This window comes from Lutra lutra, chromosome 1 (genome assembly GCF_902655055.1).
Source record: "Lutra lutra chromosome 1, mLutLut1.2, whole genome shotgun sequence".
In the NCBI taxonomy this organism is placed as follows: Eukaryota; Metazoa; Chordata; class Mammalia; order Carnivora; family Mustelidae; genus Lutra; species Lutra lutra.
Window position 1 is genome coordinate 5210621 of NC_062278.1, and position 25806 is coordinate 5236426.

At 43.2% G+C, this 25806-nt stretch overlaps 1 protein-coding gene across 1 annotated transcript in view; it reads left to right on the top strand.

The window, feature by feature from the left end:
* The window catches only part of DSCAM (DS cell adhesion molecule), a 780684-nt gene that overhangs the window by 601563 nt on the left and 153315 nt on the right, over positions 1-25806 (top strand). The window lies entirely within an intron of this gene.

Here is a 25806-nt window from a genome sequence, read left to right on the forward strand (position 1 = left end):
TGGTTATGTTTTGAAAATAGCCACCTGAGGTCAGTTGCAGAGAAAGAAGGTAGATGACTGTACATAAATAGACATCAGTCTGCTCTTGCTTGAGCGCATGGAGTCCACATCTAGTACCTGTCCCCAGGAGTCCAGAGCAGTAAAAAAATGAGGTGAAACTGAAAGCAAATTAATGTCACTCAGTGTTTCAAGCCGGGGGGGAGAGGGGAGAAAGACAGACTCTAAACCCAACAACCATTGTAAACAGTTTACAGATGCTGAGATAATGCTTTAACTCTATAAAGACTTTCTAAGAGATTTTGTTCCATAGATGATTAAAGCTAATTTCCCTAGAACTATTCAGTATCTTTTATGGGGAGAAAGAAAATTTATGTCTGATCTGCATCCAGCATATCCAAATAATGTTATTTGGTATATAAAACTAATGGCCGGGGCACCTGGGTGGCTCAGTGGGTTAAAGCCTCTGCCTTCGGCTCAGGTCATGGTCCCAGTGTCCTGGGATCGAGCCCCACATCAGGCTCTGTGCTCTGCAGGGAGCCTGCTTCCCCCTCTCTCTCTATCTGTCTGCCTCTCTGCCTACTTGTGATCTCTGTCTGTCAAATAAATAAATAAAGTCTTTAAAAAAAAAAAAACTAATGGCCAATTTTAGTATATCAACACTTGTATTAATTCACAAAAGGTATATTGATTATGAAGTAGAGTACTATTTTTTTTAAAAATTACTTAATTTGACAATTTATTGAGCATTGGCTTTATTAATAAACATGGAGAGAAACAAAAAATTGGTAAAATGGGATGTTGGTGGAGATGTACAAAGATGTGTATTCTGATATACCATTTGATAGGATGTGTTCTCTAACATATATCAAAAGCCATAAAAATGTTCATATCTATGGATGCACTAATTCCATCCTTAATTATCCATATCAAAGAAATAAAGTGTGGATAAAGATTTATGTAAAATAAATCAATATGGTCCTTTATAATAATAAAAAAATTTCTCTTCGCATACATAGCCAATTAAATGAATGCATTGGTGAATTTTATGGTGCCTCAATATAAGTTAACAGTATGTGATAATTTTAAATAATGCTTTTAAAAAGTTACCTTAATGCAGGTAAAAGTTATATGATATAGCTAAATTATTAAAAAGCAGGATCTGGAATGTATAAATGGTATAATCTTGACAGTGTAAGGAAAAACACATGAAAAAGATGAACAGGAGATGCCAGTGTTAAAAATGCTCACTTCTGTGGATCATGATTAAGGATGGTGTATTTTGGTGCTACATTGTGGACTGAATGTGTCTCCCAAATTTCATAGGTTAAAGTCCCGCCCCCCAATCTGATGGTATGTGGAGGCGGGGTCTGTTGGAAGTAATTAGGTATGGAGGAGGTTAGGAGAGTGGGGTCCCCAGGATGGAATTTGTGTCTGTAAAATGAGCAAGAGACCAGAGGGCCCCCTGTCTGCCATGGCGGGGGGAGGGGTTCTGATGAGAAAGGGGCCCTTTGCAAGTTAGGAAGGGGGTCCTCACCAGAACTCAGCTTTGTGGGCACCCTGATCTCGAACTCCCAATCTCCAGAACTATAAGAAATGCATTTCTGTTGTTTAAAACAGTCAGTCTGTGGTAATTTTTTATGGCAACCCAAACTAAGACACACTTCTTTATATTTTTCTGCATTTTCCAAATTTTCTAAATCAAGCTTCTAGTTTACCATCAGGGACAATTAATCAAGAGACGTAGTAAAATGTTATGAAATATGCATTGTCCTCAGAGTCATTGAAAAGGAAATAATCCTGAAATGATAAAAATCTTTGTCATGTATTTTTACAAAGGGACAAGAAACGTTCTCTTGTAGAAAGTCAGGGTGTCTGTCCACTGGGCCTCTCGCCACATGAGGTGGGGATGTCATTCGTTCTGGTCAATCAGTTCTGTTCAGTTAGTTCAGATCCAGTGATCTTTGTTTTCCAAATATGGAAACTGACTTGGAAAAATAAGGCAAATGACATTAAATTCTCAGCCAGGGAGAGACATTTGCCCTTTAGCCCTGCTGAGGTGTCTCGTCGCTGCAGGACAGCAGCTCCAGGTGAGATACCAGACATCATCCCACCTTCTCATCCACAGGCTGCTCTGGTTGTCTGTAAGGTAGTCCCCCAGCCACGTAGCTGGGCATCACCCATGCTGTGCTATTATCCAAGTCCTGCCTGCCAGTCGCAAAATTCTGCAATCCTCTGATGAGCTCTTTCCATGACTGTGCTCAGGGCTATGCAAACCTAGCTCTCAACGGTGTATTGGCAGGTCCCTTACCTCCTCCCCAGTGGTGCTCACTCCGGGGGTACATCAGACTATAGATTGATAGAAAGTCTGGATTATAAATATCCACATGTAGAAATCTCTATGATTTCAAGCAACAGTCTAAAGTCAGCCAACCTTCCCTCTGCAATTTTTAAGAGCTTTTCAGGAAGCAACTGATTTCATATAAATTTCATTAAAAGTTGGATCATGGGTTTGATAGGAAACCAGAAGAAATCATGGCACACCTTGATGTTCTTCCACTTATCATTTATTCCACAGAAGGAATGTTGGAATGAAATACATTTTAATGTCTGGTTCCTTCTCTAGAAAGTCTTTAATATGAACATCTAAGTTAAAAAAAAAAAAGAAAATGGGTAGCTTTACCCTTATTGTAAAGCATATGAACAAATGGTCATAATTTATCCTTGACTTGGTCTTTTTGCTCAGGTTTGAAACATCTGAGTTTTTTTTTTATTATTATTATCATTATGTTCAGTTAGCCAGCATATAGTACATCATTAGTTTTTGATATAGTGTTCAACGATACACCTGAGTTTTTAATAGACTGCTGTTGACCACAGAAGAGAGGAGAGGAACCCCACCTAATTTCTTATAAAGAACTCTGGACTCTTTTGTCTGAGAATAAAAGAAGCAATATTAAACAGAGTTTGTGCTCTACAGAGACTGTCCTGTGAGGCCATGTCACCTTCAGTGAAATGAGTGCTGACCTCTATCCTGTTTGTATTACTCTAGTGCCTACCTCTTCCCCAGGTGTAACCCAGCTCTGTGCCCATGTGAGGATGGGCAGTTCCCTTTCCCTTTGCTAATACGGTTGCCTTACTTATCCCAGATTTGGAACAACTCCCTCCAGAGTCCCTTCTGGCAGAAGGCTCTAAGTGTTCAGTGGAGTCAGAGCATCTCATAGCTGGAAGGGCCTTAACACCATACAGTCAAGCCCCAAATCATACAGGTGACCAGAGGGAGGTGAAGGGGGCCCCCTATAAGTTCTTTCCACAGAGAGGCAGCCCTAACAGAGAGCCCAGATCTCTGGACCCCTGAAGCCAGTGCTCTGTTTTTGCCATAACATTCTCCTGGATTCAAGTTAACTAGCATGCCCATACATCAGTCTGTGTGTCTTCGCCCCCAGGAATTCATGCCTCACCCGTGCATTCATGAGCAGTGAGCCTGGCTCTGTTCTGGATGCTGGGCCATGGCAGAGGAGGTGGGGAGCCACTCACTCTCATCCAGTGTCCAATGGGGTGGGGAGTTATGACCAGTTTATGGGGCATGAGTTTCCCTGAGTTGCATCCCTCAGGTCAGAATTGCTGTGTTCCATGGGTGCTGCCTTTGAGCCATAGGCACTCTGTTTTCCAAGGTCAAGAGCAGCCCCTTGGGAGAGGTTGTAGTGATGCTGGGGTCTGGGAAGATGGATTGCACATAGCTGAGCCTCCTGTACTCTCTAATACCATGGACAAGAAACAACAGTGCCAGTTTCTTGAGAAAGTGTATGGATGTGGACGGGGGACGGGGGGAGAATTATGAAGGACCAGAGCTTTGGAGGCTCTGGAAATGGGAGGCTGAGACTCAGATGGCTCAGTAAGGAAAAAAAAAAAAACAAACAAATAAACAAACAAACAAACAAAAAACCCAACATTGGAAGTCTTCATGGAAATAGGGAGCCTGTGTTCTGAGGACACTCTTACTCTAAAAGTATGTAGACAAGATCCAAAATGGTGGATATGTAGATAACATAACATATGAAATGTGGAGTCTGGTGTATTTAAAAATCCATAGTGAAAGACCGTGCTACAAATATTTAAATTAGGAATCCCTGTGGGAGGATGGCTCTGAGGTGGCCAGGCTGGCTGACAATTGTGACTGGCTAGGCAGAAGGCAGTGTTTGTCCAGGCAAAATCAGCTGGGCAGCAATCCACCTGAAAAGCATTATGAACAGGAGTGGAATGGAGGCTTGGTTTTGCAAACCCAGGTGTCACTGATCGCCTGACACCTCACCCTGTGTGTATTGATTATTTCATTGTCTATCTAGAGAGGGAAGCTGCAGAGAAACAGTGACTCTGATGACCTTGACCACTGCCCAGGTGCCAGCACCTGGTGCAGGGCCCAACACAATGGGCATTTGATAAATACTGGTAAAATTGAAGGAATGAATGAGGGAGTGGATGAAGAACTAGGTGGTTGAGTTAACTAGCTAAAAGGAGGGAGTGCATGCCCAGTAGCCCTTGCACACCGGCACATACGTACTGGCAGAGGCCAAGCAACTGCCCAGAGAGACATTTGAACCCAAACCGAAATCAAAACCAGAATGTCGACAGGGGTAGTAGGCAGAAAAGGGTCAGATCTCCGGTACATTGTAAGGGAAAGACACATGCAGGGAGGCATGAGACCCCAAAGACAGGGATAATGTCTTCAGAGGAGAGACTTCCCTGCTCCAACCCTAGAAAAATGGGGCAAAACCAAGACAAAGACCGGTGATGGCACAAAAATTGTAACACAGGTTTGGTAGCAGTTAAAAACACCCTAAATCAGTGGTGGTTTAATCAAGACAAGAGCGTATTTTGGGCTCATGTGGCATCTTCAAATCTGCAGTCCAGTCTCAAAGGAAGCTCAGAGAGAGAGGAAGAGGATGTTTGTGGACAGACAGCCTTACGTATTAGGGCTGATCGTGGGAAAAGTAAGAGGACAGTGAGTCCCCCATCAGGACTCAGATGAACATCATAGCTAGGCCTGAGGGGCAAAGCAGCTGTGGAGCCAACAAACTCAGATGAAAGTCAAAGGCAAACCCAGTGTCCAGACCCTCCGGGTCCCCACAAGGTGAGTTGCAGGAAGAAAGGACTAGAAGTTAATTGGATGGAAATAAAAGAAGCATGAATTGCTTCCCTCTTTTCCCTCCACCTACATCTGCCTAAAGGAAGGTTCTGGAAAGAAAGTGGAAAAGGAAGAGTATTGTGCTGTTTTGTTGAAGGCTGGGGTCTGGGTGCCTGCAGTGTCAGAGTTTGCTAAGGAGACTTTGTCTTCCAACATTGCTCTCCCTTAGCTGCCAATTGGAATGACCATTAATAACCAGGTGAAGGCCCTAAGGTGCCACTAGAGAACAAAAGCTAAAAGGTAGGGACGCAGGCGTTATCCTTTCAGGGAAGAAACCTTTCAGCAGGAGAAATCCTGCTGGAGCTGGCCTCCTTTCCCCCCTCTTCCACGAGCCTGCTTTGTCTCAGCTTATGTTCAAGAGCAGGGATCCATCCTTCCATGTCTTCTTTAACCAGTTCTGTCCTACCTTCTCCTCCCCTCCATTTCCAAGTCAGCAAACTACCAGTGTCTCATAGTGTCCACAAATAATCTGTAGTGGCCGTCTAAAATGCCTCCTGCATAGAATCCAAGTGAAAACTACAGAGTTAAATGAGGTTTTTCTACAGCCATCATACATTACTCATGTCTACCCTATATAGAGAGATGATAATGATAGATAGATATCTCTGTATATAGTATCATCTATACAGAGATAGATGATAGATAATAGGTAGGTAGGTAGGTAGGTAGGTAGATAGATGAGTAGAAATATATGGTGGAAACAAATGTCTTACCATGTATTTTGGTGGACTTAAAAGATGTTTCTAAACCTGCATGCACCTTCATTGCCCTCCTAACAGCAGTGCCTGACTCTAAACCAGGGATATACATGGGGAAGCAGAGGCCGTGAAGAAGCAGTAGGTCTCAGGGGGCACTCTTTAGCCACATCTGTTTATGCTCATGATCCTAAGATGAGAAAAATAAATCTCAGAGACCTTGATTCACAAAATAGAGCAATACATACAATATGAAATAAAAAAACATGAAATAGTAAGTAAAGTTTTCAAGACATGAAATTTCACGTGTTATTTAAATCATGTGGGAATCGCATTTATTCCCTAGGGATGCCAGAACAAATTCCCACACATAGGTGGCTTAAAACAACAGAAAGGTATTAATTCCCTTACAGTCCAGGGGGTCAGAAGTCTGAACTCAATATGTCACCAGAGTTGGTTTCTTCTGGAGCTTCTGAAGGAGAGTTCATTCTTACCAGTCTCCTAGCTTCTGGAGGCTGTTGAAAATTCTTTGTGGTCCTTGGCCCATAGGTGTGACACTCCAGTATCTGTCTCTGACCACATGTGGCTTTGTTTCCTGCATCTCTGTGTCCTTTTCCTCTTCTGTCTTTTATAAAGACACCCTTCTCTGCATTTAGGACCTACCCTAATCTCAGATGCTCTCATCTGGAGAGCCTTACCTTATTTTTGTTTGCAAAGACCCTTATCCCAAATAAGGTCACATTCTGGGGATCCAGGGTTGAGGATGTAGACATGTATTTTGGGGCTCACAATTCAACCCACTGCAGGGATTGAAAATTAAAATGGAAAATATTGATCCACCAATATGTAAATGCCTCAGTGTCACCGTAACCCAGTGAGGCCTCACAAAGCAAATGTGTGGCCTTGTGTGACAGTGGTAGGAAACCAGAGATGCAACTTAAGATGTGCGGAGGGGTGTGTCATCCTGTTGCTGTGAGTGATACGCGTTATCGTGGCTCAGGAAGGAAAACAATAGCAGCTATCTCGAAAATATTTCCCAGGAAGGCTAGTGCCCTAAAAACTCCACACAGAATGCTGGAATGAGCGGGACATTTTCAAGCCTTATTTCCTAGTTCACTCTCTCTTCCGTTCTGGCACCGTGATGACTGCCTGAGCAATTTAACTTCATTAGGTTCATTGGAAAAATGAGCAGGACTGATTTGCCTTTAGGATACGGTTGGGAGACAGTGACAGAAGGGCTTACAGTGCATTTACGGTGGCACCCCTGTTTCTGATCTCCAGAAATCCATTGTCATGTATTACAAGATCCCCGTGAATGTCAGATCTATGATCAGTAACAGATCACTATCACTCCAGAGCAGCCCTGGCTGTTGCACAGTCACTGAGCTTCTTCACTCCACAGTGGTGGCAAGCACTATAGGTAGTGTCTCCTCACAAGAAGTCCCACAGGGCATCATTCAATGCTCGGGTGAGCTTGCTGTGGCCCTCGATCCTCAGTTCAGGACTGCGTTTGGACATTGATGGTGGACTTGTCCTCAAATCAGCCAAATACCCGAGACCGATTACTTCATGGGAAGTGTAGCTGTCCCCGCTTTCAGTAGATGGAGACACATGAGAAGCCAGAGGGCTTCCAGAGAGGGGTTGGCATGACTAGAATCAGAGCAGAGAGCACTAGAAACAGAAACATACCCCCTCTACCAGCAGACAAAGCTGAAGAACTATAAATAGTAGTTCCCCTTTAATTGTTAGATACATAAAATAAATCACACTTAACAAATTTATTTGTGCACAGTCTACTTTTGCATGTGGGAGGTAGAAGAAAGGAAACTTAAACTCTTTTTTGAGAGGATAGTGTAAGAGCTGGATAAACTTTTAGGAAAGGACATTCTGGAAACATGAGAGTTAATAACACTTTCCACTGGGTTCTAAATGGACACGTGTGGACACTTCCTCATCGTGCTTATTATCAGGGTGCAGTGCACGTTCATCTGGCCATGGATGACCATGGCCATACATCTGGCCATGGCTGACCGGTCATGAGATCTGAGCATATGCCACAGAGTAGGGTCAGTTCTCTCTGCTCCTACCCACCCTAGTTTAGATCTATCTGGACAAGCCAGATGGAATGGACTAAGTCCTTGAAAGACACAATCTGCCAAAATTCACTTCAGAAGAAATAGACGATCTGAACAGGCCTGTACCTATTAACAACATTGAATCAATAATAACCTTCTAGAGCAGAAAGTACCAGGTCCAGAGGGATTCACTGTTGAATTACATCAAACATTTAAAGAGTAAATTATACCAATTCTCTACAATCTTTTTCAGAGAATAGAGGCAGAGGGAATACTTCTTAACTCTTTCTATGAAGCCAACATTACCCAAATACCAAAATCAGACAAAGATATTCCAGGAAAAGAAAATTGCTACCAATATGTCTCATGAAAAAATGCAAAGGTCATCAATAGAATATTAGTAAATTGAATCTCAAAAAGTTTAAAAGAAAATAGTATACCCCATGACCAAGTGACATTTATCCCTGGTTCAACATGTGAAAATTAATTAATGTACTCTATCCCATCAACAGGCTAAAAGGAAAAATCACATGATCATATCAACAGATGTAGGAAAAAATGACAAAATTCAACATCAAGTAATGGTAAAACTCTCAATAAACCAATACACTAGGAATAGAGGGAAAATTTTTTTAAGATTTTATTTATTTGAGAGAGAGAGTAAGCAAGAGAGAGAGAGAGTACAAGTTGGGGGAGGACCAGAAGGAGAGGGAGAAGCTGACTTGCCACCAAGCAGGGAGCCCAATTCAGGGCTTGATCTTGGGACTCCGAGATCATGACCTAAGCAGAAGCCAGATGTTTAACTGACTGAGCCACCCTGGTAACCCCAGAGGAGAAATTTTTCAACTTGGCAAAGACTAAAACTTTCAGCTAACACCATACTTAATGGTGATAACATGAAGATTTCCCCCTAAGCTCAGGACCAAGGCAAGGATGTTCTTTCTCACCACTCTTTTTCGACATTGTTCTGCAAGTCCTTGATAATGCAATAACATAAGAGAAGGAATAAAAAGGAATATGGATTGTGAAGAAAAACAAAATTGTCCTTGTTTGCAGGTGTCATGTTCATCTCTGTAGAAAATCTCAAAGAATGGACAAAATGACTCCTGAAACTAAAAAACAGTGTTTAAAGCAGAATTTGCAAATACTATGATGTTAAACAACAGTCATTACTTTCCTATATACAAACAAGGAACAACCAGAATTTAGAATTAAGAACACAATGCCACTAAATGATGCAAAAATTACTTTGTCGAAGTGTGCAAAAAATGGAATACTTAGGTATAAATATCACAAAATATATACAAGATGTATCATGAGGAAAATTATGAAACTGATAAAACCAAATAAATAAATGGAGATATATTTTATATTCATGGATAGGAAGATGCAATGTCAGTTCTTCTTAAGTTGATTTATAGATTCAGTGCAATCCAATACAAATATCAACAAGTTATTTTATAGATATTGACAAACTGTTCCAAAGTTTATACAGATAGGAAAAAGACCTAGAATAGCCAACATAGTATTGCAGGAGAAGAAGAAAGGTTCAGGACCTATACTGCCTGGTTTCAAGACGTACTATAAAGTTACAGTAATCAAGAGAGTGTGGTACTGGCAAAAACAGATCACTGGAACAGAAGAGAGAACCCAGAAATAGACCCACATCAATATAGGCAACCAATCTTTGACAAAGGAGCAAAGGCAATACAAGGGAGCAAGATAGCCCTTTGACAAATGGTGCTGGAACAACTGGATATTTCCACTTATAAAAAATGAATATAGACACCAGTCTTATCCCCTTCACAAAAAACTAACTCGAAATGGATCATAGACCTGAATGTAAAGTGCAAGACTATAAAATTCCTAGAAGATAACATAGGAGAAGATCTACATGACCTTGGGTATGGTGATAACTTTTCAGATACAAGACCAAAGGCATGATCCATGCAAGGGATTAATTGATAAGAGGGGCTTCATTAAAGTTAAAAACTTCTTATTTTCTGTAAACAATATAAATGGAATTAAGAGATAAGACACATATTGGGAGAAAGTATTTGCAAAAGTCACATTTGATAAAGAACTGTTATCAAAAATATATAAAGAATTATTTTTTAAGGTGTGGTGCATAAACAATCTTGGAACACTGAAAAAAAAAACAAATTTTTAGAAAAGTAAAAAAAAAGTAAACAAAATTTTTAAAAAATATTTTATTTATTCATTTGACAGACAGAGATCACAAGCAGGCAGAGAGGCAGGCAGAGAGAGAGGAAGGGAAGCAGGCTCCCCGCCAAGCAGAGAGCCTGACGTGGGGCTCCATCCCAGGATCCTGGGATCATGACCTGAGCTGAAGGCAGAGGCTTCAACCCACTGAGCCACCCAGGGGCCCCACAATTTTTTTTTTTTTTTTTTGAGAGAGAGAGAGAGCACAGAAGGGAAAGGGAGAAATCTGAAACAAACTCTGTGCTAAGGGCAAAGCCTGACATGGGGCTCAATTCCACCATGGTGAGATCATGGTCTGAGCTGAAACCAAGAGTTGGATGCTTAACCAGCTGAACCACTCAGGCATCCCTACAAAGAATTTTTAAAAGCCAACAATGAGATAACAAACAGCCCATTTTGAAAATAGGCCAAATATCTTAACAGATACCTCACCAAAGAAGATATACAGATGGTATCAAAACCTATGAAAAGATGTTCTATACCATGTGTCATCAGGGAAATGTAAGTCAAAACAACGAGATACCACTGCACACTTATTAGAATGGACAAAATCCAGAAAACTGGCAATACCAAATGCTGTCAAAGATGTGGAGCAACAGAAACTCTCATACCTTCTATAAAATATTCATATAAAACTAAACATCCCTTTCACAGTGCTATCCAGCAATATCCCTCCTTTGTCTTTACCCAAGGGAGCTGAAAATTTATGTCCACATAAAACCTGCACTTGGATGTGTAGAGCAGCTTTATTCATAATTGCCAAAACTTAGAAGCAACCAAGATGCCTTTTAGTAGGTGAATGGAAAAATACACTGTGGCAACCAGAAAAGGGAATATGATTCAGTGCTACAAAGAAAGGAGCTATTAAGCCCTGAAGAGACATGGAAGAAACTTAGAGTGAAGGAAGCCAATATGGGATCACATTATATGATTCCAATTCTATGACATTCTGGAAAAGGCAAAACTATGGAGACAGTAAGAAGTTCAGTGGTTGCTAGGGTTGGGCAGGGGGGAGGGATGAACGGGCAGAACACAGAGGATTTTTAGGGCAGTGGAAGTGTTCTATATGATGTTATAATGATGGACGAATATCATTTTACATTTGTCCAAACTCATTGAATGTGCAACGCCAAGAGTAAACCCTTAGGTAAACTAAGGACTTTTGGGTAATTACAATATGTCAATGTATGTCATTTGTTTAAAAAAAATGCACCATTTTGGTGAGTAATGTTGATGATGGGGGAGACTGTGCAACTGTGGGGCAAGAAGTATATGGGAAATCTCTGTACCTTGATCTCAATTATATCATAAACCTAAAACTGATCTAAAAAATAAAATTTCTTTTAAAAACTTAGCACATTAGAATATAGCAACAATAAAAAATTTTGTTGTTACCTCTCCCTGTATAAGCCCCAGACTGAATGGCCCTGATGTACCATTAAAAAATGAGGGTCAGGAGAGTAGAGATGGGCAGTAACCTGGGGCCACGTGATGGCGATGTTTATTCATGAAGGCATATGGATGTTCCTGTGTTAGTCTCTATTTCTCTTTATGGGAATGAAGTATTTCCTAATAAATTATAAGAGTACAGATAACTGCATTCAATATAAAAATATGACAAATTGGGTGAGTGTTCATGTTGTTAGTGGAAAATGTGATCACCCACGTTCCCACCATAACTCCCAGGGAGGAAGCCAAAGCTGATCTGTAGGAAAGCTGCTGGCTTACAGATGGGCATCTGGTATACCCTGCACTCTGAAGCCTTCAAGGACAATCACAATAGCAGGAGGTCGCGTTGACCTGCTACGTCAACTGCTAGGATTCAGAAACATTCAAGTCTGATGGAGCACGTCTGCTGGAGGTCCTTCTGCACCACAGACTCAGTAGGGGAAAAGAGATAGGTAAGTTTGATGAGGGAATAAAGCCATAGGCATCTCTGAAAGGACACTGATTCCAATGCCCCACAGACGGAAATAGAATCTCACAAGGCTGGAATTGTGCTGTTTAAAAAAAAACCTCGAAGAACCTCAGTGCTTGGAAGAATCCAAGGGACAATGTCTTTTCTTCTTACTTCAGAGAATCTGCCATGTCAGAAGCAGAAAGCCTTTGGGGAGAAAACAGCTTCTCAGAAATGGTGGCAAAGACATGTCAGGGAGATGCACACATAAAAGCAAACAATACCACCTTTATCTCAAGCAAAATAGAACCCAGGAAGAAAGCCCTTACCCAGAAAAATAAGATGATGCTTTATCAGCCAAATAGACAGATGATAATTCACAGAGTGCGGGAGGGAGACTTTATACACTAATTGTTGTATCCGAACATGAAAAAACAGCTGAAATATAGCAGGAAGTGACCGAATCAGAATGCCGAGGGGTTTCAGCACATGCCTCTCAACAAAGTGGAACCAAACAAAGGGGCAGGTGGTCTGTGAGGAGTCTCCATACTTTCCCCTCAGATTTGTTGTGAACTTTTAACTGCTCCTAAAAAAAAAAAAAAAAAAAAAAAAAAAAGAAGAAGAAAAAAAAAAAACCCTTAATATAAATAAAATAAATGCATAGAGGACTTAAATAATGGAATACATAACAGAATATCAAAGACTAAGAGGAAACTCCATTTCAAACTAAAAAATCAAGTAAAATTATACAGTCTATGTTCCTTGACTACAGTGTGTCGACTCCTGCTTAGTATGCTTAAGGAGATCTTCATTTCCTTCATGTTAAATCCAAATTCCATAACCCGTCCTAGGAGGTGCTTCATAGCCTGCCCTAGATCTCAGTCTGACCCCTTCTTGATGTTTACTCTGCAGTTTGATTACAGAGAAACCCCTTCCGTGGCTCACCAGAGCCACATGGTGACACTTCTGTGCCTTTGAATGCCCTTCCCTTCTCTCCCTGCCTTGAACACCTTCCACTGGATGAAAGTTCTAGTATTTTATTCTTGTATGACAAATAGCTATATTTGTGTAGCAGCTACTAGATGCCAATAATTGAAGTATACATAAATAAGACATAATCTTTGACCTCAAGGAGTGTGCAGTCTGGAGGGTAGAGGGGGCAAGAAAGGAGTAAGGCACAGATAAAATACTTCCATGATAGAACGTGAACTGGGAGGTGAGGCGGGAGTTCCAGGTAAACCAAAATCAATGCACAGAAATTTTGGGAGTACTGTAAGCTGCATAGGACATAGTGCTGCCTTTGGAAATATTCAACCCATCACCTGATTTATGAGCAGATCTGTTGGCACATTCAAAATGTAATAACTCACTAGACATTTATAAAAGCAGCATAAATAAATAAATAAATAAATAAATAAATAAATAAATAAAAGTTATAATACCACATGCTGGCAAAGATGTGGAGAAACTGGATGTCTCATACACTACTGGTGGAGGTGTGAAATGGTGCAGCCGCTCTGGAAAATAGTTTGCCAGTTTCTCATAAAACTAAATGTGTACTGACCATATGATCCAGCAATCACATTTTTGGGCATCTATCCCAGAGACATGAGAATTTATGTTCATAAAAATCCCTGTTTGTGAACGTTCATAGAATCTTTATTCGTAATAGCCAAAATCTGGGACAAACCCAAATGTCCTTCAACAGGTGAATGGTTGAAAAATCTCTGGTCCAACCAGACAGTGGAAGACACTCAGCAGTAATAGGAAAGGGACTATGTATACACACGAACAACCTAGATGAACTGAGGGGCGGTAAGCTTAGTGAAAACACTTGGTCTCAAAAGGTTCTGTTTGTTTAACATTCTCAAAGGGCAAAACTGCAGAGATGAAGAATGATTTAGTGGTTACTAGGGGACATGGAAAGAGGTTGGGGTGCGGCCAGGTGCAAACACAAAAAGGTAGCAACAGGGACTTCTTTTATAGTGAGGGAACCATTCCGTATCGTGACCGTGGTGGCAGGTGCCTGGATCTGTAATTAGATAAAGTAACAGACACACAGGCATTTGTGTGTGCACGTGAATGTGCACACACGCACATGCACACACACACACACACAAATGTGAGTTTAACAATGGTGAAAAATGAGTAAGATATATGTATTTTTTTCAGTTAATAGAAATGTTCTAATGCCCATTTCCCAATTTTGATATCGTGCCACAGTTATGTAAAATCTCAGCATTGGTAGAAGCTGCGTGAAGGGTGCAGAGGGCACAACACTCTTCTTGCAAATCCCTGTGAATCCATTTTTCAAGTTAAAGAGTTTTTAATAAGTAATATCCCCCCAAAACAATGCCAGGTACAGAAGGATAGCAGGTAGATTATGGAGAGTACATGTGATACAGACATGACAATGTTGTGGGAGTTCGGAGATGACAGATCGTCTTGGAGAGGTGAGGTCCGGGCAGGTTTTCAGGGCGGGATGGGATGTGAGTTAACATGGAAGGGTGGACGGCAGTCAGATTGGAGAGACGGAGGTGACTTTGGGAAAGGTAGAAAAGGTACAACAGGGCCAACCAGCTGTGCTGGAAACGGGAAAGAGCGTTCCCATAGGGGATCGGGGAGATGGAGGAACACACAAAGTGGATTTGAGTGCAAAAGCTCAAATGTTTGGTTAACAGGTCGATGGAAACACAGGCTGCAGCAGAATTCCAGGTGTCTTGGACTTTGCGCCGTAGAGATAGAGAGCAGATAGCGAGAAGCCACTGTCATACTAGAAGGGACATTTGAGGAACATGAACCAGGCAGAGGTTTGGAATAGATTGGGGTGGGGCAAGATAGTACGGGGCAAGCAAAGGGATTGGAACACTGGTCCCAGCCCAGCACAGGCTTCCAGATTGAGGCTTGGATTGAGGCGGCCGTTGGGAGACCAACAAGGACACATCTGATCTGAACGTTTCCGTGAACATTCGCCAAACAGGACCCTGTCACTGATGAGCACAGGGACTGGAAGTCAGCGCGAGGCTGAGCTTAGGATGCAAGAATACAGGGAGGGAGGGAATCTGCGGGAGAGTTGCCACGCGGAAGCGGAGCCATGCCGTCCATTCGCAAATGTCCGGCTGACTTGCAGCGATGTGAGATGGCAGCCGAAGACAGGTGGGTCACTGCTTCAGAGTAACGCATTGCAACAGCCAATGCAGAGGAGATCTGCAAGGCTAGGCCCAGACAGGAGAGAGGGCGATGGAGGAGAGAGGGTCAGAAGCCCCTGTGTGAGCAGACATCCCGCTACAGGATCTAGAAAAGAAAAAAGAAAAGAAAAAGAAAAAAAAGAACCTTCTTCCCTTCCCCCTTCTTCTCCTCCTCCTCCTTCCTCTGTCGTTTTGTTCAAAGCTTGACATCATCCTAGACAGGTCCAGGCTTACTGCAAACCCTGCACCACCCGCTCACTCGCCCCCACTGCTTCCTTAACAAGCTCCTGCCACAGGCTGTTGTCAGGCGCACGTCATCAGCCATAGCAACCAGCCCTGAGTGCCCCTGACGGGAGAGATGAGGGGAAAATCGCCCTTTTTCCAAGTGGCTATGGTCAGCCTCTCTAAACCCACAGAACCTCATCTCCACAATTAATCCTGATTGCAAGTTCTCAGAATTGTGCCCCTTCATTCAGCTGCCAGCTCCCTCGCACTTAGAGCTTCCAAAAGGAAATCACAGTGGTTCAGTCCTCTTCCTGGGGGCTGTTTGCTTTGAGGGCTTTTTCCTTGGATGCAGAGGGATGCGTCCCATCACCAGCAAACATTTCTTAGGTCTCCCTAGAGGATCAGATCAGCTTGTTTATGTTGCTGTTTGGTTTTTAAGAAGAGGGTGAGAAAAGGAGGTGGGGGGTGGGTGGGTGGGTACGTTTCCAAACAGGAGGCCGCAGCTGCCTCCCCACATCTGGGCTGTGTGACCGAGGAGAATTTCATTTGGAGCTAAATTGGACCTTCCTATGGGGAGTGGTCATCTAGGGATAACATCCTGCATGTTCTCACCAGGCTCGAAACGTTCCTTCGCAGGTGAGGTGGACAGGAGACAGTGCCGCTTTTTCCCAGCCGGAGGAGAACCTCTGACCATTTAGCAACATGAGGACATGCAACAATTTGAGCTCCTTGGAAAAAAGACACAAAGCCCCAGCTCTGTGGGACACTCTGTGTGTCCAGCCGGAGACCTCTTGAGATTTTCTGTCCTTTGTCTGACATGGAATGTGGCCTGATTCAGCCCAGCGGTGCCATCTCTGGAAGTCTTCCGCCAGGGCTTAAAGGCGTTTTGAGGCACCTTTTTTTTTTCAGGTGATCTCTGTGCTGCTCACATTTGAATCTGAGATATTTTAATGGGACCTTAAACTCAAGTCATTAAGCTCATTTTATGTCAAAAACAAAATATATATATATATATTTTATGCTCAAAAAAGTAAATACATTTATTGAAAAAGATTCAGACAAATTAAAGAAGTAAATGAATAATGAAAATAATAAAGAAATAAGTGTAGCAAATATACTTATCATTTTTCTGGTTAATATATTTATTATCTCTTAGGACCTTTAAATTTTTATTCCTATATATAGATATACAGATTTGTTTGTATACAAAGAGGGGAGAAGAGAGAGTGAGAAAGAAGAGAGGTTCTTAAATACATTTTTTGGAAGATTTCATTTATTTATCTATTTATTTGAGAGAGACAGCGCGCAAGCAGGGAGAGTGGCAGTGGAGGAGGGAGAGAGAACCTCAAGCAGACTCCCTTCTGAGCACGGAACCCCACACGGTGCACAATCTCACGACCCTGAGATCACGACCTGACTGACTGAGACACCCAGGTGCCCCTAAATTCATTTTTAAATTCATTTTTAAGAACAAAAAATAATTACGACTTCTAGGCTTTCTTATTCAATAGATAATGTATTGTTATGGACTGAGTTGTGCTCCCCCAAAAAATTTAATTTGTATTTTTTTAAATTAAGATTTTTAACTTATTTATTTGAGAGAGCACGAGAGAGAGAGCACAAGCCGGAGGAAGGGACAGAGGGAGGGGGAGACACAGGGAGCCCAATGAGGGACTCAATCCCAAGACCCCGAGATTCTGACCTGAGCCAAAAGCAGACACTTAACCAACTGAGCCATCCAGGCTCCTGTAATTCGTGTTTTGAAGTCCTAAACCCCCAGTGTGACTGCATTTGGGATAAGGCCTTAAAGATATCATCTTTAGGATAGGCCCTAATCCCAAAGGGCTGGTGTCATTTTAAGAAGGGGGGGCCTCGGGGATGTGACGTGTGGAACTAGGGGCATGTGAAGACAGCGAGAAGGTGGCCATCGGCAAGGCAAGGAGGGACCCAACCTGCAGGCAAGTTTGTCTTGGACTAGCAGCCTCTAGAGCTGTGTGGACGTTCAGTCTGTGACTCAAGTCCCTGAGTCTGTGGTGGGTTGTTACAGCAGCTAAAACAAACTAGTACAGGTATGTTTTCACTGCCTCAACGGCTGCGTCATATACCGTTCTATGACTCTGTAATCACTTACTTAAACAGTCATGAGTATTTATGCTGTGCCTGAAGGTTTTTAGTATAAGCGAGGTAGCAAGAAGCATCCTCATACATGCACATTTATCTAATCATTTTTCAGGGTGAAGTATGAGAAGTGGAATTGCAGGGTCAAACGATGTGTTCGTGCAACATTGCGGCACACGTGGGCAAACAAACTGGCATTTCCATTGTGGGACTTGCGTTTCGACCCCTCCACCTCCCAATCAACCTGACACTTTCAGTCTTTAACCAGCTCTGCATTTGTCGGCAAAAACGATCACTTAATTTCATAGCAAAGAATTTGAGTACCTTGATAGTTGCTTCCTGAAATTTTCATTTCTTTTTTTTTCATTTTTTAAATTTAAATTCAGTTAATGAACATATAATGTATTATTGGTATCAGAGGCAGAGGTCAGTGACTCCATCAGTCTTAAATAATACCTACTTCTTATTCTGTCACGTGCCCTCTTTAATGTCCGTCACCCGGTTACCTCGTCCCCTCTGCATCCTTTTTCACTTTTTTCCAATGTTTTATTTCTCTAGATATTTATTATCTGATGATCCTTTCTTTGGTATGTGTTATGATATCTCTTCCCGTTTGTCATTTTGTTTTGCCTCATGGTTTGCTTATCAGTACAAATAATTCTTTAAAAAATATGTATTTATTTGAGAGAGAAAGAATGAGAGAGAGAGAGAGCATGAGAGGGGAGAGGTCAGAGGGAGAAGCAAGCTCCCTTCCAAGCAGGGACCCCAATGTGGGACACTATCCCGGGACTCCAGGATCATGGCCTGAGCCAAAGGCAGTTACTCAACCACAGAGCCACCCAGGTGACCCAGTACAAAGAATTCTTAAATTGTTATGTCATGGGATCTACTAAGCTTTACTACACAGTTTCTGTCTTGGATATCATGCACAGAATTTTTTTCTTCTTCTCAAAGTATTCCAAAGCTTTTACCTAAATTTCTTTAGAGTAAATATCAAGGGGAAAGCAGGGGTCAAGGATGTTTGCTACATTGTGATGTGGAATTAAAAAAGCAACAGTGTCTATACTTTTTGATGGAGCATATCCAATTAGCCACGTCAAAGTGGGCAGGACATACTTGGAGCCAGTTGCCCATTCCTCTGGGCCAGTGGGTCTCAGCATGTGGTCCCTGGGAACCCGTGGAACATGCAGACTCCAGGGTCCTTCCCGGGACCTGCAGGACCAGACAGTAAGCGAGGCCACGTCACCTGTGCTGTACGCCCACCACTGACTCAGAGGCGGGCTCCAGTCTGAACACCGCTGCTCTGGCTGCTCCCGACAGAGCTGCCCCCAGGACTTTGTGTACACTTCCCCCCGAGCAGCTTCCAATGGCTTAAACTTTACCTACTGTCCCTGTCATGAGGGAGACACCGGCTCAGATGAGGGCATTTTCCTTACCGCTCATTTACTATTGACACATGCACACACGAACACACCCGTGTGTGAAAGCCCTCATTACATACACACGCTGACGTCACTGGTTCTTGGAACGGAGCAGGTTTCTGAAAGGCACGGATTGAATGCTGAGCCAGCCTACGATCCCTCCTCTCTGGGAAGGAAGCAGGTGCCTCTGCAGACATGACGCTTCCGTGTTAAATATTAAAGGTCAAATGAGGTTGCTTAAATACCCTCCACATGGGATGGGGAGAACACTGCTACCCTCCTTCTTCATGGGAGCTACTAAATGTTCTTTAATATGCCTGACTGTCTTGTGACAGACTTCAATACCTCCCATGCCTGCTTTCTATAGGAATTAGGGGAAACGCACAAGATAAACATTCATCTGTACAGACAACGAGTTGGGGAAATCCTAAAGGAGAGGTGTTTAATACGTGGATGGTTTCTCGTGGCTTTGCAGCTCAGGTTGTGTGCTCCAAGAGACCAGGGCTCCGTGCTTCAGCGCACACTTACTTGCATGAACGAGCAGTGAGTGTAAACCACTGAAGTCCCGGCATGCACCACTGACAACACTCATCTCGCCCGAGCTGAGTCTTCCTAGCGGGTTTCTGCTTCATTTAGAGCCGTCAATACCTCAATTAGTGCCTGCTCGCCTGCCCTGGGAAGGACGGTTCCACATTTCACTTCACGAGCCTCTGAAATCTCAAAGCCCCCTGAGAGGCACTCGCTCATAAAATGTCTCCTGATTAACAGTCCTGTTGCCAAGCATCCCTGGCTCGGTTCTGTTTCTTCCTTTGTAAGATTTATCAGCTGCCATAAACAGGAGACACCGAGAGCTGCCTCCTGCCAGCACTTACACTGAAAATATCCCCCCAAGCTTGCCCTGGGAGGGTTCGCTGATTTTACGTCTGAATCCAACTCACAAGGCCACAGCACAAAGTCAGGAAAAGCACTGATTTGAGCTGCTTGGGTGTGGGTTCATGTCAGTGTGTGTGTGTGTGTGTGTGTGTGTGTGTGTGCGCACGTGCGTGTGCCTGTGTACGCACGTATCCTGGCATTTACTTGTGAGCGAGAACGTGACCACCACCCTTCAGCATCATTAACCCTGCAGTTCAGGGCGTGAAGGGAATTTTCCTCACCTTGAGCTAAGAAAGGCAAGGCAGCTGGCTCAGGCTCCCACTGATCGTTTAATGGTGCTACTTGTTCCTTCAGGAAAGGTGGTTTTCTGTCTGCAGAGTCATTGGTGCTATTCTGTATCTCCATAAGCTCCTTTCCAAACAGACATGGCTTTAGCAAATCCAAAAAATAGGGCAAGAGACCATCCGAGCACTTTACTTTTTTTTTTCCTTTTGAAAGAGAAAGCTCTTAAAAAAGAAGCACGTAATGGCATATTTATTTTCTAATAAAGTTTGTTAAAAATTGTCATTTTGGCTTTCATATAAAATTTGGAAAAAGAATTTAAGAGGATTCGAGTCCCCCGGCGGCTCAGGAATTGCCCTGTACGCCTCCAGCACACAGAGGTACAGGTACTCTTCACGCCTGCGCGCCTATACATGCATGCACACCGTGCACACGTAGAAGAATGCACGCACATCACACAATCACTCACAGGCAGGCCTGCGTGCACACGCATGCTCACATGTACACAGACAGACCCTTCTAACGACCTACGGCAATAATCCCTTTGGGAATAATACTCAAAACCTTCCTGGAAAGTAAGCAAGCCCTCACCCCATTCTCTTCATATCAAGAGACCAGAATTTAGAATTTAGAAAACACTCTCTTTTTCCTTTTTGTTTTAACTTATGATGTCAGTTTTCTAGATGGATACAACCATTATATTATTTACCAAATCCATTCATATTTCATTTAGAACCTACAAACGTGAAATCCACTTTTATACATGTTTTATTTATTGCTCAAACCTTATGAAAACCACATGACATGGTTAGATCTTTAAAATCTCTATAATCCCATCACCCTAATGCTGACTTCTTTTTTTCTCTTTTTCCTTCTGGCCCTTGCCTATATACGTATATATGAAAAGCTCTTCAGCCTTGGTGGAATGTAAATCAAAGTCGGGAAAATAAGTCGTGGATGCAAATATTAGCCAGAGAAAAAATAACTAACACTACAAGCCCGTACTGTCTTGGAAGGCCTTCCCATGTATTTGACCTTTGCAGATTCTCTGTACTGAGGAGGCATCACCATGGTACCCACTGAGGAATCGGGCTCAGAGTATAAATACTCATTGAAGCTTATGGTTCAATAATTGGCAGAGCCAGAACCCAGTCAACCCTTCTGATTCTGATCTCTGCGCTGTTTCTGCATGACACTCTCACAGGACCTTAGAGCAAGGCTCCAGGTGACTGGTGGTGGGGGGCCATGCCCAGCACAGTCCCAGAGCCATGGTTCTTATGCTCTGGCATGCACCAGGATCTCATGGACAGTTTTTCAGGTTGCCAGTCCCAGGGTTGCATTTCTAGCAAGTTCCCAGGTGCTGCTCCTACACCTGGTTCAGGAGCCACTCTTGAAGAACCACTGTTGTCGACAAATTGACCACAAAAATTGGTGGTCAGGCTGTAAATTTGCACAATTCTTTTTGAGAGCTGCTTGGTATTATCTCATAAGTCTAAAGAAATACACATACCTTAGCTTTTTTATATGTTCCCTAAAGAAAGTCATGTATAAGTTTCTGGGGTTCATGTAAAGACATGTTTGTAGTCGTGAGGAATCTGAGACTTTTGAAATAATAAGCCATTGTACATTCATGCAAAGAAATATTATACAGCAATGAAAACACCTGAAGGCTCTGTGTATATGTTGTAGACATCATGTAAACTAACACCGAATAAAAGAAGGGAGACACCAAACAGTACAGACGGTATGATCCTATTGGATATATAGTTCGAGAACAGGCAAGAATGGGGCACCTGGGTGGCTCAGTGGGTTAAGCATTTGCCTTGGGCAAGTCATGATCTCGGGGTCCTGGGATGGAGCCCCACATCAGCTTCCTGCTTAGTGGGGAGTCTGCTTCTCCCTCTCCTTCCTTCTGCTTGCCGCTCCCCCTGCTGGTGCTCTCTCCCTCTCAAATAAATTGGAAAAAAATCCTAAAAAACAAACAAACAGACAAACAAACAAAACCAGGCAAGATTAATTCAGTAGTTCCTGGATGCAGAACCAGGTGGGAGTAGTCTAGACTGTCTATGTTATAATTCTGGTTCCACTGCTCACTGCCTGTGTGACCTTGAATGAGTCATTCAGTGTGTCTCTGCCTCGATTTCTGCACACCTAAAATTGGGGTAAAATAGCATCTACCTCCTAAGGTTGCTATAAAAATGAAAAGCAGATAAAATTCTCAACATAGGGCTTAATACATGTTAGCTATAATTATCATCATCTGTATCACACCAGATGTTTTTCAAAGGACATTTTATGTCCTTGAAACTAGCACAAACAAATGAAAAGGATGTGCGTGTGTGGAGAGGGTGGGGAACGATAACTCAATAAAATAAACCAAATGTTATAACCAAATCCAGATAACCAAATTAAGAAAAACACATAAGCATTTATGCAAGCAAATGGAAACATACATTAGGAGCCAAAGAAAGAGGGCTCTGTGGGAATGGATATTTACTCGGGACGAAAACCAGGTGGTCAAAATGGCTTCAGGGAAAAAGCAGCATATCAGAAATTAAACATAGGGTGGGGATTGCAGGGTCAAAGGCAGGATCAAGGTCCTGGGCACTAGCCTGTCTCGGATAAGAATCTTGAGGAGCAAGAAGCTCCTGGGGTGCCCTAGGGAGGGAGGTGGTGTGATCTCAGCTGTAGGAGATGCCGCCTGCATCGCCGGGAGCCAGAAGGCAATACGGATCACAGCTGAAGCAGCAGAATGTGGCTGAGTCCACCACCATGAGCGTCAGTGGGGATAATGGCTTATCTTTTCTGTGTGTGCTTCTGCGCAAATGCTCAAAAGTTAGCACGTGGCTTCGGACCCAACTTCTCTGTGTGTGCACCCCCAGCCACCGGAAGCTGCTGGTTCTGTTTCCATGGAAACTTCTTGCCTTCCAAGAACTCTTTCTGAATAAGAAGAGGGAAAGCTTGACTGAGGGAGCATCCGCTTCCCAGATCCTACATGGGCGGACCTGGGATCTTCACAGACTATTGGCCAGAAACCTCCAGTCCTCGCGGTCCTCTGCAGCCACCTGCATGTCCTGGTGACACAATAGCAGGCTTCCCTGGAGCAAGTGAACACACACACACACACACACACACGCACACAGATGCTCCCATACCCAAGATGGAAACTGCAGTCTATAACCTAATCTGAGTGATTTACCACCACTTCTGCCAGATGCTCTTGGTCACGTGGACCAGGGAATCTGGTAAAATGTGGGAGGGGCTGTTCAAGGATTTGCAAACCAGGAGCTGAGGACCACTGGGAAACCCCCCGAGGGATGGCCAACCCCGTTGGTTTTTTGTTTGTTTTTTTTCTAATGAATATTATAGACTTCATCCAATTTCTCATTATGATATAGCCCATTTTCTTACATTTTAAAACTTATTTTTACCATCACTTTCAGAAGGAAATCAAAGTATATTTTCTATTTTCCTTCTTTCTACCTTAATCGTTAGGAAATCTTATTAGACAGTATGTACCTTCTGTGCACATGGCCAGGCAGGGGGCAGAAGAAAGAAGAAATGTCCTGCCTATCTCTCTGCGAATTGGGGGGAAATACTGTTTTTAATATCTTTTGCTTAATATTCACACTTTTCATGCGAAATAAACCAACACTCTTCTAATAATGTCACTTGAAACAAGTACAGAGTGAATATAGTATGAATCCTAAATGTTTTCTGTCTTTGCCTTGACACATTTAATCATGTCACGAGGCCCCACCCGAGATGTCTGGAAGTGGAGCTGCTGCCACTCTTGTTAAAGTTCAACCTCCAGTATAGCCCACGGTAGCTCGGAAACATGGATTTGATTAATGGTTATAATCAAAGTAACTTCATTATGTAAGCGTCATAACCCAGCCAAGAAGATATTTTAGTATGTGTGAAGAACTTATTAATTCCTGGCTGGAGAAATCATTTTCTTTATGGGGATAAGAGCTGCCCAGTAGGTAGCCTCACTTGCTAAAACTTTTATGAACAATAAGTATTTGGACAGGAGGAATTTTTGATTCTACGGCAGTGATAATAGCACTTTGTGTTTTGTGGGGCCTTTCTTCCAACACACTCAGTGGGTTCCACTAACATAATCCCATTAATCCTGATCACAGCCTCAGGAGGCTGGAGGTCTCATTGTTCTTCCAGATGAAGAAATGGAGATGAAGCTGAGAGGCAGGGACCCCAGGCAGAGAAAAAGCCGCTCGGCCTTTGAATGCCTGGAGAACAAGGGGGCCCAGAATTAGAAACCATTTTCTCTAGCAAAGCGCCATAGACGTTTTCAAGAATAATGACCAAAATAGCATTATTTGCAGTGGACCAAAGGTGGAAGCCATGCCAGGGTCCCTGGATGGAGGAATGGATGAAGAAAGGTGGCATAAGCACCCAATAGAATGTTACTCAGGCTCTGAAAGGAAGGGCATCCTGACACACACCACAACGTGAATGAGCCATGATGACATTATGCTAAGTAAATAAGCCTTTCCCAGAGGGATACATACTACAGGATTCCTCTTCTGTGAAGTCCATAAAGGAGTCACATCCATGGAAGTGGAAAGTAGAATGGTGCCTGGGAGACAGAGGATTGCAATTGGGTTTTAACGGGGACACACTTTTAGTTTGGGGAGATGAAAAAGTTCTAGAGACGGATGGTGGAGAAGGTCGCACAACAGCGTGAGTGTACTTAATGTCATTGACCTGCACCCTTAAGAACGGTTAAGATGGTAAATTTGATGTTAGGTGTGCTGGGGAGAACGTGTGTTCACTGGGACTGGGAGATGGAGTGTGCACTCCTTGATGCCCCCAGGGGATGCCAGGACAGGAGCCACATTATAGTGAGAGATAATGCTGACGGGTTCTACTAGATTAGAAAGACTAACCACTGTGCTCATTAGGGTTTGCCCTGTGTGTACCATCTTCATCATGGCAGTAGAGAAAAAGAAGGCCGCCAGCTCCCTGCTCCATCTTCCAGACTTCCAGTCCAAGAGACTGCCTCCTCCCAGCTTCTTTGCCCCCTGGCATGGGCCCCTGAGTTCTCCAGAGCCCTAAGCTTGGGGTTTAATGTTCTTCAGCCACCACCTTGAAATTCTTAATAATTTTGTCTTCAGTTTGTGTTTGTAAGTGAAGTCTGACAGATCAGTGGAGCTTGAACTGGGGAGCTGGGGCCTCAGTCCCAGTATCTTCCACCTCCCACTGCCACCTGTCTCCCCATTCTCCCACTCCTGGAGCCCCAGGCTCCCCTTTTCTGCAATCACCCATTCAACAATCCTTGAGGTCCTCCTGACCTGTGGACCTTAGGGTGTGTTGGAAAATCAAAGTCAGGCTCCACACAGCATCTCCAAGCACCTCCATGCTTGGCCAGGAGCTTTCAGAAGGTGGCTCAGAATACCATTGGGGTCACCCTTCCAAGAGCTGGCTATGACAGTCACTCTGTGGAAGGAGGACTTGGCAGGTGGTCGGGGTACATGCATATGCATGCCAAGTCCCAGGCCTTGTCCTGATGCCTGGGAAGGCTGGCCCTTGGCCAGCCCCAAGTTCAAGGGATTACAAGACTGTATGTTGGCTAATATAATTTAAATTTCTTTAAAAAGGGGAAA